Source organism: Alligator mississippiensis, chromosome 11 (assembly GCF_030867095.1).
Source record: "Alligator mississippiensis isolate rAllMis1 chromosome 11, rAllMis1, whole genome shotgun sequence".
NCBI classification, from domain to species: Eukaryota; Metazoa; Chordata; order Crocodylia; family Alligatoridae; genus Alligator; species Alligator mississippiensis.
This window is the reverse complement of record NC_081834.1, coordinates 1,648,450-1,665,456: the sequence shown is the minus strand read 5'-3', so window position 1 is coordinate 1,665,456 and position 17,007 is coordinate 1,648,450. Positions and strand designations below refer to the sequence as shown.

General features: G+C 40.7%; 1 protein-coding gene across 2 annotated transcripts in view; it reads right to left on the bottom strand.

The window, feature by feature from the left end:
* CTDSPL2 (CTD small phosphatase like 2) overlaps window positions 1-17,007 on the bottom strand; it is a 56,512-nt gene that overhangs the window by 32,827 nt on the left and 6,678 nt on the right. The window contains exon 1 of one of the 2 annotated variants that reach the window (XM_019496934.2): window positions 9,715-9,803. The exons of the other annotated variant lie outside the window; for it this stretch is intronic. The gene's annotated coding sequence lies outside the window, so the exon portion shown is untranslated. Of the gene's footprint in view, window positions 1-9,714; window positions 9,804-17,007 lie in introns of those variants that run through there. 2 annotated transcript variants of the gene reach the window in all.

The following is a 17,007-nucleotide window of genomic DNA, read 5'->3' as shown; positions in this document are numbered from 1 at the left end:
TGGGTCTAGATGACCCCAGCTAGATACTCGTCTAACCTCCTCTTGAAGACCCCCAGGGTAGGGGAGAGCACCACCTCCCTTGGGAGCCCGTTCCAGACCTTGGCCACTCGAACTGTGAAGAAGTTCTTCCTAATGTCCAGTCTAAATCTGCTCTCTGCTAGCTTGCGGCCATTGTTTCTTGCAACCCCCGGGGGCGCCTTGGTGAATAAATACGCACCAGTTCCCTTCTGTGCCCCCGTGATGAACTTATAGGCAGCCACAATTTAAAGAAGGGAAACAGAAACTGCAACCAAAAATTTTACAAAATTAGCCTTTTGTATTTTTGTGCATATCAAGCAAAGGAAGTATTAAAACCCAGGGCCCGGGTTGTCTTCATCATGTGAATATTTACAATTAAAGGCACTTTGTTATGAAGCAATGTATATGGAAAGAATAAGGCAGAGAAGGTATGGAAACGGTAAATCAATTTGAACCCAATTTTTCTTACACCATGCTACCAGAACAATGAAAGTTAGAAATAATTTACTTACGTAAAGATGTAAAGGAAAAATATTTATTAGAAGATGAGAGACACATTCTATTCATTTCACATTAAAAATATACAAACTTAGAAAGACTCTCTTTTCTCCACTCTCTATGATATAATAGCAGATTTAAAGCTAAACCATAAACCAAAGATACATTTTATAGGTGATGGAAACAGTTTCCCAGTACTCTCCTGTTTAGGAGTTTATAGATTTGTGCAACTTAAGATGTTAGGCCAAAAAAATGGCAGTTGTTGCTATCTGCCCCAAGCTTTCGTTTTTGGCAAACTCAAATGGTCTCACTGTATCCAAAAATGAGGTGGGAGAAGTATGTTTTGCCACTTTTAAAATTCACTGAGACGCTCTAGTGCAGTGGTTCCCAACTTCTTTCATACTGCGGACTGGCAAACTCACTCAAAGAATTTTGGCAGACGGGGTATAGAAACAATCTAATTTACATATTTACATTTAATGTTCACGTGGGGGGTGTTGCGAGGAACATCATCAATAAAGGAAGAGACAATAGCTAAAAATCATACATACACATCACTAGCTGGCTAACGTTAGCTAGCTAGCTGCTGAGGATACCAGGAGGAGACAAGCCAGACACCAGTAGCTACAGCGGTCGTGCTGATATGGAAGTAACTAGCCACAGTTACTGTGGCCCAATTTCAAAAGCTAAAGCCAGCATCATTGGCCAAGCAAGGACATTTTTGCCCCGCCAATCAGCATGGCGTGGGCATGGCCTGGCCATAGACCTGTTACTAGCAGTGGTTAAAGCTCGTGCCACGACCCAGCAGCTGACCCGTTGTGGCCCAGTACCGGGCCACGGCCCGGTGGTTGGGAACCTCTGCTCTAGCGCTTCCATACTTTCAAACAGGCACTGGAAATCTGGCAGGAGGACTGCTTTTGTTGTCAGGGATTTACCCTGTGCTGTCCCCATAAAAACTACTGAAATGTGGTCTAGTTATAAGACTCTGCAAGACTGCACCTTCCACATTTCAGTAAACTCTCGGTAGAGCTCAGGCCTACATTTTCTAAAGATTTCCCCTGGCACCGAGTGTGCTTCACTCCCTCAACTTGCACTGGGCACCAGACACAACATCCCAGGAATTAACTTAGTACTGTCCATCCTAGGGCTGTGAGGCCTGTCAAGGATTTTCCCTGCAATTGCTAACTTTCTCCCAACTTTTAATGGTCTCTTTGGTGCCAGGCACCAAAACTGAGAGCAAGCAGACAATCATGGAAGAAGGAAGGAATAGTCTGACATGCATGCAAAGGGAGAAGGTTGGGAGACAAGGACCGGCACTGAAGCCATAGGGAGAAATATGACTGGGAGTAATACGGGCAGGAAAGAACAGAAGAGGACTAGGAAAGGCTGGAAGACTGTTACTGAGAGCGCCCCTCCATAAAGAACCTAGTCTTGAACACATTATTTCCAACTCGTAATATTCTGTTGCTATCTAGCAAATATAGTGAAATCTAAGACAGAATCACATAGGACTGGGAAAACGTTTTGCTTTAGACAGCTTTCCATTTTATAGCGGGAGCTTTCCAGCTGCAAAGGCATGCCAGGACCGTAGACATTTTCTGGCAAGAGCAGGTTTCTGGCTTATGCAGGTTCCATCTTCGGTTTCAATGTACCTGTGAAACAACCAGCACAAGTATGCCTGCATTCCCTCCAGAGGCAAGTCCACATAAAAAATAAGAGCCATCAATTGCTTTAAGTTACTTCATTAGTTCTATTATAGACCCCTGCGCTGCCAACGCCCCACGTTGGGAGTCAGTGGGTGTATCTACATGTGCAATGAATGCAACACAGTAAACTCCGGAGTAGTTCAAGCCGGAGTAAACTGCTCCCGGACACAGCATCTACATGTGCGCCCAGGACAGCAGCAGTCTGAGCCAGGGTGGAGTAGGCCCCTGGTGGCCGGGCTGAGAAGGTGCAATTTAGGCCCCATGTCACCCCATGTCTACACCAGGGGCAAGCAATTATTTTGGGCAGAGGGCCACTTACTGAGCTTTGGCAAGCTATCGAGGGCCACGTGACAGATTAATATTAATTTTCTAAATTGTTTAGGGGCCCCATGGGCCGGATACACTGGCCTGGTGGGCCGCATCCAGCCCCTGGGCTGCATTTTGCCCACCCCGGTCTACACGTATGTTTTAGAGCAGGAAAGTACTTGGCTGTAAGACAGTAATGTCATACTATCCTACAGTGGAGTTAATTAGTGGAGTTTATTGTACTCTAATACCAGTGCGTGTGTAGACAGTGATGCTTTACTGTGGAGCTAATTAGTCTACTCCACAGTAAAGCACATGTGTAGATGCACCCAGTATCATTCTACATAATGAAAACGTTGGCAAAAGTTTGAAAAAAATTAAGTTATCAAAAGTTAGGAAAGGAAAGAATTAAGTTTGCCTGTACAACCTTATTATGGTCCCTTTATATGGGAGCAGTATTATAGCCTTTAATCATACAAACACACACGCCCACGCCCAAACTGAGGTTGCATGGGCAACCTTAATTCTGACATTTCTTAACCTTTAGAGTGTTTGACTTTGCAATTTTAACATTCTTTTAATGTAACTTATTTGAATTAATTAATTACATCATGCTAATGAGCGTTGTAAGCTCTAAACCATCACAGAGATATATAGTGCACAATCAAGCAAACCTGGGCAACTATTCCCATCCTGCCTTTTCATTGTGTAAAAAACTAAAATAAATCAAATACATAGAAGTGGTTATAGTGTTACGCCCAGCACCCTAACCTAGTATTAGAACAGATAATTAGCTTCTAATTAGATTAATAATTTAAAAAATCTAAATTTCTCCCCTAGTTCCAGGTAGCACAGTATTCCTCAGCAGTTACACAGTATTGCAGGTGCTATGAAATGATTACTACCACTCTGCCAGATGTGGTTCTTATGGCTCCTAAAGATTCAAAGTTAGAATGACAGAGAAGCAGGGCTGAAGGGGATCACCAGAGATCATCTAGTCCAACCTCCTACCTGAGGCAGGATCACTCCTAGCCAAACCATCCCAGACAAATCCTCGTCTAACCTATTAGCAAAAATCTCACGGCCAACCCTGACTTAACACCCTAGCCTGCCACAGATAAAGTAGGGGGACAAGTTTGTTTAGGTTCTTCAGTGTACGAACTGGTATATGAATATAAAATAACAGAATTAAAAATACTGGTGCCTGTATGTATATTATTGATTACATTACTGTGAAAAAAGTCATATCCGAGATATTACTGCACATCAAGAAGGTAGTAAGGATGTGCTTGTGATTAAGGCACTAGACTGAAACTGGAGATATATCTACATTCATTTCCTAGTTCTGCCACAGACTTCCTGTCTGAACACCGGAATGTCACTAGCTTTCTGTTGTTAGCTCTCCCTCTGGAAAATGGAATAACATTAGTCTTCCTCACATGGATGTTATGCAGATAAGTTCGCTAATGTTTCCGAGGCTCTCTGGTGATGGCGATCATAAGTACACAAACTGATCAACCCAGAGAAATAAGCCATGAACTACAGCTCTTTAAGAACATCATGCACCATATCACACAAACATTCAGGATCTTCAAGCTATTGAATTCACGCTCAATTAGACAACGCTAGCTTTTTGTTTATCCAGTCCAAAACAGCACAATTAGAACCCAGTAGAATCTCACTAATTCACGTTAATTACTGACTATTGTGAATTAGAAATCGAGTGAACGAACAATAAAATATGGCATAGTTTAATGCATCTTGGAATTTAAACTACAGTTCTTAAAATAAATGAATACCCTTTGCTTAAACTTCAGTGGATATTATTATATACTTGGTAAAAATAAAAATAATTCTACAGCAGTCTTCTAAAACAGCTACTGAACATGTAGAATGACTGCCTCTGAATTCACAAAATTGTACTGCTACAACCAAACCTGTGTGTTTGTACCTGTGCATAAATTTATAGTGGGACTGCAGTGTTGTAGTTGTGATGGTCCAGGAAATGTCAAGAAGAAAGGCTTTTTGCGATATCGTTTATTGGACTGTTGTTATAGTTGGAAGAGCTGCTGGACAAGCATTTGAGCATCAGATGCCCTTCCTCTGGTAATATGGGATGCCCAAAAGCTTGTCCAACAGCTCTTCCAGATATAATGCTGGTCTAATAAAAGATATTGCAGAAAAGCCTTCTCTATAAGTTTATACAAATATTTGTAAAAATTAGGTTCTAGAAAGAAGATTCAGATAAAATAAACATAAATTATATATAATTATAGAAGCTGTGAAAGGAAATTTTTTTTAAATGTGCTAGGAGTACAAGTTACCTACCCTTTTATAGAAAAGAAGCAAAAGTTAAGCAGTAAAATATGAACGGAGTTAGTTTCTGCATGGTTTGTACACAATTACCTAGCAGAGTTGAACAACTCATCTCTATATTAGTGCCAGAGAGATCCTTGGCTTATTTCATATCCTGGGTATCAAGCCTTAGGTTATAAATATCTCTAATGGACTTAGCAACAGTTACCTACAATCCTCCTGATGACAGAAATTTGCTTTCCTAATGCTACATGCAGTTGGCAGTGTGCTGCTTTTACTTGTAGCTCTTAAACAAGCAGAATACAAAACTAGTAGGCTTCACAGAATGCTCATAAATGAGCCCATATATATATGGATTTCCTTGCTCGCAGACATACTGCTCAGATGTTTACCACAGCATCCCATTCACTAGCACTTAACAAATGTACTGTACAACACTGCACTTTAACCACATTCAACGAAGCAAGGACTTGCTTCTCTATTGTATGGTGTTTGCATCACAAAGGATGCCTAGAAAATAAAAACAAAACAAAAATATTTCTACAATTAACTGCATTTTAGGTTTTAGTAAATAAAACAGAAGAAAGAAATTTGCAGAAGAACCGATTTCAAGATCCGTCAGCCTGGCCATCTGGAATTCTTACTCTGTGTGTGTGTGTGTGCATGCACACGTGTGTGCACGTGTGTGTGTGTACACACGTGCTATTATGAAATGTTGGTATCAAGGTGTTAACGGAGCACAATGAACCTCAAGCCAAACAAACGCATTACCTGTAAGTATGCCTGACACTAAACAGCTAAAAACCAACATTGCTTCCTTCTGCCTCCTCTATGTCCTTGTCCAATGTTTAAAATCAGGTAGCAGCAAAACAAACATATGATGGTTTTGAATATAAGAGTTCAGGTTGATGTTTGAAAATAAGAGTTCATAATATCTGAAACTCAGCCTTAAAGGTAAAACACAATAAAAACACAACTATGATTAAGCAATTTTTGAGATGGCGGGGGGGGGGGGAAGGAATCAAGTAGAAAAGCAGTAATTAAGACCAAAAGCTGAACGAGTTACAGCTGACAGTGTAAGTGTTAGTGACATTTAGTTTTTACAAACTTAGTTATGAGATTTACTACCTTGCAAATATTATTTCTGTTCCCCGGTTTAGATAGTGTGTGTACAGAGGAAATAATAGCCCGAGTTCTACATGTAGAACGTATTTCTGCACAATTTTCAGTCAGGGATGCATTTTTCTTAAATTTTCTTGCCACACCTGGAAAGGGCCTTACTTTTCTATAAAATTACTAAAAGGAGAGCTGCGTGCCACACATGATTAACTAAAAAAAATAAAGGTAACTCAGAAAACTGTCTGAAGGTAAAAAACCAAGAACCAGAATGCACATACTGGTGTGGAATAGCAGCACGCTATGACTGCTAAGGACATTAACAAAAGCTAAGACTTTTGTACAATGACTCTAGTGTTCAGTAATAATGCTGGACCTGCCACCACTGAAGACTGGCAGATCTACCTATTCAGAAGATATCTATGGTATGGGCTACAGAAAATCAATGTAGCAGTACTTTAAAGTAAATCATCTTCAGGAATGTGGCTAAAATGAGTTAATAAGTGGCAGGAGCATCTCTATCTTAAGAGTTTTCTGCACAACCAGTCAGTGTAGGAAACCAAGCATTCCCAAGCCTGGTCAGATACCCTCAGCCTCCAATGGATTCCCACTCCTTCTGTCTCCCAGACAGAGTAGTCTACTGGGCTCCTGATGGCTTTCTAGGTGGGCTGAAGCATTATTTGAGCTGCTGCTTCTAAAAGGGAAGAAGCATACAGTACAGGAAAGAGTTTAGAAAGAAACTGCCTTTAACTTCTAAGGGTAACCTTTCTCTGCTTTGCTCAGTCATTATTTCTGCAACCACGTTCTCAAGGATAAAAACGTGGTTTAGTCTTCATGTGCTTTCTAGTAAGATTAACTAGCAAAGATGTCAATTATTTATGTTGTAGACTTCTAGGCATTTGTCTGTGATCAACTTGCTTCATCCAGAGCAGTGAACTGTCATTAAATGCCAGCAATTTCCTGTGATTACTTGACTCAGTGCAAAACCCAGGTCAGCTCCCTTCAGCACCTCCAACTTCGGCTTTGGCCTGCTTAAAATGTAGGTACCTGGCCTCAGGTGGTAGATTCAAAGAAAAAGGAGTAGGCACCTAGACTCTGTACAATCAGCAAGGAAAATAGGCAGTTCTGAAAGGTGCTTCAGAGAGTTGGCATGCTGAGCAGGGAGCCCCCAAAGTTAACCAATGAAAACCAAAAAAACCCAGGGAAGATGTGAATTCCTGCCTGCCTCTGGAGCTTAAGCACCTCCAACCTCTTGCAATCCTGTAGCCCAGAGTCCTCTGCGGAGGTTAGAGATCTCATCCACAAAGGTTCTTTTTTTTTTTGCCACAGCCATAGGAAGAGGCTGGCAGGTGGTCTAGTCATACCTATTTTTTACGTAAAGCTCTAGTGGTTATCATTCAGTCACCCAGAAAATGGGAAACTAGGGCTCTACTGTATACTCAGCCTGAGGAGATTCAAACATGTATCTCCCATCTACCAAGTGAATGCCTGATAGGGAAATTCAGAGAAAGAATAAGAAATTTAGAACAAAAGTTTTTAGATTCCTTCTGGGGAAATCATCCAGGCCAGATTACAAGTTTCACCATTGTGAGGTGACCCAAGATTTAAAAATTAAAATAATTCAACCAGAACTTTACTTCTTCAGGTAATGTAGCTCAAAGGTCTCAAGGACAATGCATTTGAGAAATGCTAAGCAGGATAGCACTGTCCATACAACTCTGGAGAAATCCCCGGAAATTCCAGGAATACCACCAAAAAGGTCATAATAACTAAATAAAGCTGTGCCTGGGTGAGGAGGTGGAAACACGGGACAGGGAGTATCCTCAGAATGAAAGAACGATCTTGTCCGGACTGACAGTGAGCTCTGGGAAAAGGACTTACATGTAGGGTCCTCTCACCCAGCCAGACCCCAAAGCATTTTATAGGCTTTAAGGAAATGTTTTCTCCACTTCTCTCAGCTCAAAGAGCTCAAGATTTTACTCTCTCAGAAACCTTGGGTCTTTCTTTAATCTCCGTAGGAGGCTGTAGCCATATCTCAATCCTGCTGATATAGTTCCATCTGTTTACCACTTCTGCCACATTTCAGAGGAAATACCTTTCTTAAATCGACAGATGTGTTTGTTACAATTGTCCTCGTAGGCTATGGACATACATAACTTTAAGTCATTTCAGAAGAGGGGGGGATTGCCACCTGGGAGCATGCATCAGCTGTTCCCAATTAACTGCAAGTGAAGGAAAGGTTTAAAGTTACAACAGTTTAACTCTACTTATTCTGGAATAGGAAGAGACAGGCCTAAGAGTTCTACTGGAATAGTTTATACCACTATAACTGGTAGGCCTGTCCCATCCTCAGAGGCAGAGCAGATACTAGGAAACAAATAATCAACAGTGCTCAGCAGAGCTGCTACTGGCAGGTGCTCTGCCTTACCATTCTTGGGGTGCAGATTTAAACTAGGGATGTGAAAGGTTAAACGGTTAAACGATAATTCTATTTATTTGGTTAAAATATTACAGTTAAAGTTTAAACTAGCTCGCCTTTGTATGCCGCCTGCCCCTTCCACCAGCAGTTCGTGCCACATAAATCAAATGTGGGCTGGGGCCAGGGTCTGCGGGGGAGGCAGTGGAGTCTAGCCAAGCCAGCCTTCTTCCTGGATGAGGAGAGGCAGAGAAGGGGAGGCAGGGCTGGGCGCAATGGCCAGCACCAGGAGCACCGCTTGCCACCTGCATGTGTCTTGCCCTATGACAAACAGAGAAGGTGCTGGCTCCTAGGGGGGAGTCTCCCTGCCTCCGTCCCTCCTTCCCTGGCTCACTCACCACTCTTGATCCCGTTGCCCTTCCTGGCGATAGTGGTGTTCCCCTTTGAAGACAACAAACTACAACCTATACTCTCAGAATGTGACACGAGGCTATGAACTATGGCCAACTCCAAAGAAATACAGTCTTTTTTCAAATTAACAATTATTTATAACTGTCACAGTTACCTGGTGAACTACACAAGATGCCTTCTACTGTCACTGGGCTCCTATACACATGCAGTAAGGCTGCTCCAACATGCTGTAACTACAGTGCATTGGAGAAGACCCGATTGATTGAGTCTGCTGGAGTGTGGTAATTACCATGCTCCAGCAGACTCCAGCCTCACGTGTATCAGTGTCCCCGTTCTGAAAAATAGCAGTGGGGGGGCACTTTAACTGAAGCTTGTTTGACGAGCTTTAGTTAAAGCGCAGCTGCCATCATTTTTCAGTGCAGGGACGCTTATACACGTGACACTCTGAGCACTTTAATCGGAACAGCTCTTGGATCCACTCTAATTAAAGCACCTCCTCCCACTCCCCACCCCCCACACTCCCAGAGCATATCTATAAATGCCCATTAAGTGCTCCTCAAACCTCTAGCGGCCACAACTCAGAAGTACAATCAGTTGATTCTCCCATTCTTAAACCTGGCTCTGGGCTGCGGTACTTGGGTTGTGAACATCATTACCTTAGCAGATCTGCCTTAGTCTCGGACACTGCAGTTCCATTCTCCCTGAGAGCAGTGACAGTGGCTAAGTGATCTCACAGCCTTCATAGAGCAAAGTCCTATTTATTTAAGAGTATTTCAGAGAAAATTTATCTTAAAAACAACAAAAGTGACCACATGCATGCACAGTTTACCAGGTGTTTAAACACAGTGGACATGGAAAGACTAACTCCTGAAAGAGCCTTCCAAAAAGCCCCTTTCTGTCTCACTTAGTCTCCCTGTCAGAACTTACTCAATTTACAGCCCCGGTCCTTTTAACACTCCTCTTGCAAGAATCAAGTTACATTTCAACTGTTAATAGCCCTTTCATGTAGGAACTTCCAGCACTGGTAAAAACAAGCTTGCACCTTTGGAGACAGGATCCTTGATCCCTGCCCCATTCATTGTCTTTCAGGTATATACTTGGGTGCTTTGGTGCATCAGAGTATCTAAAAAAAAAGAGTACAGATCAGATTCTTTTGGTTTAGAGTGGATTTTTTTTTATGCCCAAACACATTTTTCTTTTTTAAAATGTATCTATTCACATTTAAGCTTGAAATTATGACAGCCTGTATTAAGGTCTCAACTTACTGTAATCTACTAAACCATCTAATTAAATAAAAAATATTGTTAACAGTACACACTCACTGACAAAGTCTTAAAGAAAATCAAACCACTGAATCGAGGAAAGTCACAGGCTAACCAGACAGAACCAGAGTTTTCTGAAGTTATAAACCAGTCTGTATAAACTGTACCCTCTTTTACAGGTGCATAGTGGACATTTTCTTCATTCCAAATTATTCAATTTTGTTTCATGCAGCGAAGTTCATTTAAAATAGAGAAACTTATTGGAAACTGAAAAACTGTATGAGGGACTAAGATCCGCTACTTTGAAAATTTTGAAGGACACATTGACCAAAAACAATCTGTTCAAATCACTAACTACAAAGAACACTTCCATTGTTTAGTACATCAGTTAGTTTTAAATGCAAAACATGTTTTGATAAACTTTTGTTTTACATAGACAAAACATTTAACACATTTTATAACTGATAAAAAATATTTCAGAATGGTGGCTTTCTGTAATTTCCATCCCAAACGCAGTTCACACAAATTATGAACAAAAAAATTAATCGTCTAGTGAATAAGAAATGTCATTCTTCATTTTCTAGCATAACAACACATAAAATAAGGGATACAAATAAATGTAATCTAAGATATAATAGCTTGACTGTGTCTATAACAAATCTTAGTTAGAAAAAATAAATAAATAAAAAATGTTTTAAAAAAATCAAATTTTGTACTACAAGTCAGCCTGAGCCTTTGCTGAGAAGCGTGGCATAACTCAAATAAAGGTTACATTTAGTTGCAAATTGACATTAACTTAATTGTTTGTATCCAATGAAGATTAATATTTCTTTAGGAAAATAATTAAAAAGTAAAATGCAAAACATGACTAAAATTGAGATTTAAATACAGTTTTCTTGCCTGTTCATTTAATCCCTATTAAAATCAGTGATTTTAATCACTAAATCAATACACCCTGCCTGGAAACCACTGCATTTCCTACATGACATGCATGGGCCCTATTAAACTCAGCATTATGGGCATATAATCAACATTCCAGTAGCCAGAATAAAAATTAGATGAATAGTCGCACAGAAAATTCAAAGGACCCAAATCACAGTAATTTTCCCTAAAAGTTCTGGTCACATACAGTGTTTACAGAAGTGTTACATCTCAGTCTTCACAACACTATTACAAAAAACTCCGTTTGTCACAATAATGTGTTCACAGTTTCATAGTTGGTCGGGTCGGAAGGGACCTGAGCAGACCATCAAGCCCGACCCCTGCCACGGGCAGGAATGAATGCTGGGATCAATACTGTTAACATGCCTTTAAGTTTCTCTCATAAATGAAGGGGGTAGTTTATAGCTGGAATCTGTTTAATAATCCTGTTATTATATTTGTTTTTCTTTTTTTAATTTGAACCATTTTTAATGCACGGGCCCTTGCTTTGCCTATATGGATTTGTTTTGCTTCTGCTGCTATTTGTCACTGCTCATTTCTTCATTAATAATGTACAATCCCCTCTATTAGAAGTAAAATCAAGAAAACGTTCTTCTTGCACTTTATTTTTCTGTGTGACAATATTATTCTTTGTGACAAAGTAGATATACTCAATGATAAATTTGGGGCAACGGTACTGAACAACAAAGAAAAGTTGAGGCTGAATTCATTCGAAAAGAATCAGATTATCTCAGAACTGGCCAACAAAAATCTCGAGCACCAGAAAGAAAATTTTATATAGGGGTCCACCGATAAAGATTTTCTTGGCTGCTACCAATAGCCGATGCTTATTTAGTAATAGCACTTATGTAGTAATGGCATTTTAAACTACTGACATCAGTAAACCTTTTTTTGTTTGTTTTGCATTTACACACACACATGCACACCTCCTGCCTGCTCTGGCCTGCGATGAGGAAGGTGGCGACCACTTTATTCCCACCCACGTTGCCTCCTCACCCACGGCTCCTACCCGCAGCCCTGCTCCCTGTGCAGCCCTGCTTCCCGTGCAGCCCTCCTGGGGGGGTGGGCCGGACCCTCACGCAGACAGCAGTGCTGGGCGTGTTTGGAGCCCCAGAGCACGCTGCTGCCTCAGCACCAGCGGGCCCTGCACAACCAAGCTCCCACGGCTGCCAGGGAGAAGCCACTTTTGCAAAGGTGCCTGGCGAGCAGAACGTCTCCTGCAGGTTGCCTTACCATGCCCACTGCCCACCCGCAGCCCAGTGTCTCTGCAGCAGCCCCAGCGCTCAGGCCCCTGCTGCGTGCACAGCATTGCCACGGCAGTGACAGCAGCAGCAGGAGCCGGTAACGGTCCTTTTGTTGCTGAGCGCGGCACCCTGTGACTGCTCCTCGGAGCACCCTCCCCATCCCTGCTGGGACCTGTAGTTTGCTGTGGGCTCGGGCCAGCGGTGGGGTGCAGGGACTGGGTTATGCTTGCCAGGGTGCTCCGGGCGTGCTGTCATAATTATCAGCTACAACGACCAAAAAAAGCTGATCGCCAATAACGTAATTCCTCCTTGTATTGGTCCTGGTCTGATAGCCAACCGATATATCGGTGCACCCCTAATTTTATACTCGCTATACTAAAACAGAGGTGTGAGAGAGTCTTAAAGGGGATGTTAGCTGTCTATGAAAAATGCAGTTTATTTAAAGATACTGAAAAAAGAAACTGCTGAGATGGGAAGGTGCAGTGTGCAAAGCAACAGCTTCTTAGCTGTTCCAAAACTGCAAATATAAAACCAAAAATCATAACAATACCTCATAAGTAGGAAAGATTTTAAGTGTGAGAGTACTGAAGAAATGAACATTGTAATTTCCTTCAAACTGGATATTTCAAAGTTTATTAAAGTGTCAAGGGCACGTGGACACACACATACACACACACTTTTTATTCTATGCCCTCCTACAAAATATATCCAACAACACAGGATTTGAAGGGACTTCATGAGTCACTGACTCTAGTTCTCTGCCAGCACTGGCACCCAACTCATATAATCCCTGTACAAAGTGTAATACTACAGATATTTTTTAACTCATTTTAATTGTATTCTCTCCTCATTTGGGAGCTATTCAGAATGTTCTTTGCACTCAGTTTTCCTGCTAAAGTAACAAACTCTATCAGCTTCACTGTGACAAACCCCAAGATGCCACCACATTCAAATTTTCTGCCTTGATGGATAAAATTTGGCAAGTTTTTTCATCCTCAATTCACAGTATATGCAATATATTTATTTATAAGCATGTGATATTAACTGATTGTTGAGGGTGCCCAGTTAAAAACAATTAAAAAAGAGAATTAAATTTCTAATAGCTTATACTGGCTTGTTTGTCTTGTTTAGTTTATTTATGTTCCTGTGGCTTTAAAGACATTAATAGTAAACTGTTACATCACAAACCTAAATTCTAGCTGAATTATTCAAAATGACTTAAAAGTAGTTTCAGGTAGCAGACCTGCTCAAGTTCCCCTACCACCTGATTTTACTAATTTATTTTCCTGTTCTGTTACATATTGTTCCTCCACTGTTACTCAAACAAGATGGCAAACATATTAACTAATGAAGAGGAAAGAAGAGGCAATATGTAAGAGGTGCCCGTGTGTTACTGTAACATTAATTCCCAAGACTTTTCAAATGTGCTAAAAATGAAAATCAGTGATAAAGACTTTATATACCATTATGTTCCCATGTCCTTAGTTCCACCCTGAATTCCACTTAACTTATGTCTATCTAATATAATAGGCTCCAGTTTGCTAGTCTCCAACAACTGCTGTGTCAACATGTGCAAAATGTAGTGAAATGGTATTTTTGTCACTGTAAGGAAAGCAGATGCGACTCTGTAAACCACGTCTGTTGAGTGAGAAGATGTCATTTTTATGTTGTCACTTTTCAGGCTAGAACTGCATTTTAAACAACATGAAACACTACAACTTACCATATTTTCTGTTCCTGAGATTGAAAAGTTAATGTTTGACAATGTAGAGTTGAAGTGTTTTTGTAGCTGTTATGGTCCAGGAAATGTACAACAGGCAAGAATGTTTGTATTATATTTTTTACTGGACTGTCTAGCTGGGAAGAGAAGTTGGATGAGCTTTAGGACACACAACATCATTCTTCAGGTCTGGGAAAGGTGAAGACCTGAAGAAAGGGGCTTTGCACATGAAAGCTCATCAAACTTTTCTCCCAATTGTCCAATAAAGATACCAGAGAAAACCCTTGCCTCTTGTAATGTTTAAAAAAGCTTCTCAAGTTCCTCAAAACAGAGGAGCTATAGACTATTAAATACTGCTCGTATTGATTATATGCAGCACAGATCCATGTTCTCAAGGGCTGAAAATATAAACATAAGCTAGTGTCTTATTATGACTGACAACTCGTTGGATTTTTGAGTTATGACTGTAGAACAGTCAGACTGGCAGAACTAAAAGCTGCAGCAGTTGTGAATGTATGTGGTTCTTGGATCTTGCAAATCCTTCACCACTGTGGAAGCAAGCCCTACCCAAAGCAAGAGAACTCCTACCTTCTCTCACCTGCAACTCCACAGCTAAATAGGGAGATGGAGATGCCACATTCCTAAAGGATTCAAACCTAACCTAGCTAGCAGGTGTTATTTTATTTGAGGGTTTTTGTTGTTGTTTTTTTTGGGGGGAGGGGGGGAGAGGGAATCAGGGGAAGAGGAAGAGTGGTTCAGGAACAGAGGATGGAGACATACTTTTATATTAAATATTTTCCACCACAGAAGATTACAGCGGCTAGAGAACTAGCAAAACTGTGATAGTACCAGAAACAAGAAATCAAGACCTGAGCAAATGAGATGAGAAGAGACTTAGACTGCTTAAGATTCTGGGTTTTGTTCATTTTTGTTAACTATTAACTTCAATGCCAAACAAATACTTGAAAGAAAGTTGGTCATCACATTCATCCCTTCATTTAAGGTGTGTAATGCGAGCTATCACATTGCTGAAAACTTGGAAAGAAATATTCCAGCCAAGAATTGAAATATTTGGAAAACCATTCTTGAAATTCCTAGTACTTCTAATGTAAATAAGATAAATAATGCCCCCCTCTCTTTTCAGGCCCTTCTTCATTATGCATTAGCACTAAAGCAAAAAAGTTAACAGCCAATCTTATTTAAATGCTGTTTTAACACTTCCCCCCTACTTTTCCCTCTTTTAAGAGATCCAAAGGAGGTTGTGCCCCTCTGCCATTTGGCCCTGGGGGAGAACTGGAGAGAAGCCATCCAAGGACACCAACTGTAGGAAGAGCAGGAGCCAAAGCATCCCTTTGCACCTCTGGACATCCAGAGAACTTTCCACTGCTTTGACTGGATTTCCTGTGTCCTGTGCCAACTAGCCATTTGCTCCCACACTCTCCCAGTCCCTTTCAAAATTTCTTCACATCAGCTTCATTCCACACCTGCCCCTCTTACATTTTTCTCTCCTGACCTTGTCCCCATGCTCCCCTCTCCATGTCTTGTCATATCTTCCTAAGTAAACTCACCACCAAAAAAGTAGAACAAACAAAACAGTTAGTTGTGCTCTGATTACTGTGTTTGTATGAAATATTCCTTCCATACCTCCTGTTTCTGTCCAGACTGTAAGCGCTTTCAGGCAGGGACCTTCTGTTATTCTGCATTTTTACAGTGCCTAGTATGATGGGGGTGCATTCTTGGTTGGCTTTTAGACACTGCCATAATACACATAATGAATAATAATAATTATAGATAATGATAGTAGAATGTTTTTAAAAGGTATTGATATCAAAGAAGGCCCCAGACTTGAAAAAGGGCACTTTGTGCCCAAACATTTGTCTGCATCTCTCCCAACTATACAGTCGGTCCAATAAAAGATCATCAGTAAATCTTGCTTCTCACATATTTCCTGGACCACCACAGCTACAGCACTCTGACTCTGCTACTTACAAAGATATGATTTTTGTAAGTGAGACACAAACAGTCTGAGGATTGCATTAATCAAATTACCAGAGCTGTGATTGAGGCCTTACCCACATCTTTAGTATCAGATTGAGATGTCACCAATGAAGAACTTTAGATTTGAACATCTCAACAAGACACTTGAATTTTTAATCTCTAAAGTGACTGTAAAAGTGAAACACTTTATTTCAGCTGCTCTACACCCAGCATAACTTTTCCTTAACAGGAAAATGGAGCAACTGTGACTGTTCCTCCAACCTGCCAGTTGTTTTGCTACATACATGTGAATCTCACAGAATAGCCACACAGTATCCTAATGGGAAGCACAAAAGCAACATGAGCACAACTGGTCTCCCGCCATCTGTAAATCTAGAGATGCACAAAAAATGTATACTGCTATAACTCTACTGATGTAATTAAACCAGTACACCCTCATCCAAACACAGGTGCAGTTTTAGTAGGATACAAGATAGGGCTTATTCCCATATGGAAATATGAAAAAAACAAACAACTCAACTAGCCTAATTGCATCCAGACTAGCAGTTCTAATAATGTAACTAATTCAGTAATCACCCTTCTCCCCAACTAAATAATTATAAAGGCAGAAACTCTATGCATATACAAGACTACAGTTATTTTCAAATGGTGTATACTACTGGGAAAGAGTACATATGCAGGAACATATGTAGTCATACCTTCTTCCCTGATGTTACTGGCTCCCTGAAATAAAAAGGGGAAGAGAAAAATATACAGAAATAAAAGGGTGTCAGAACATTCTACTTGTAATCTCTTTTTATTTTGAGAAGTAGGAAACCATCCACAGGAGACCTTTCTTTCCTGGTCTGAAACCAGTTTATGATTTGAAAACCTCTTTATACAGTGATCTAAGGCATGTTTATGCTTTTGAGGTTGATTATCAAATAGTTTCTGAAATATATGTATATCCCCCATCAAGGTAGAAATATCTTCAAACAACTCCAACAGCTTAGTTAATCATGACACCCCTTGTGACTCCATGCTGGTTATATTTAACATATATTTCTTCCAGGTG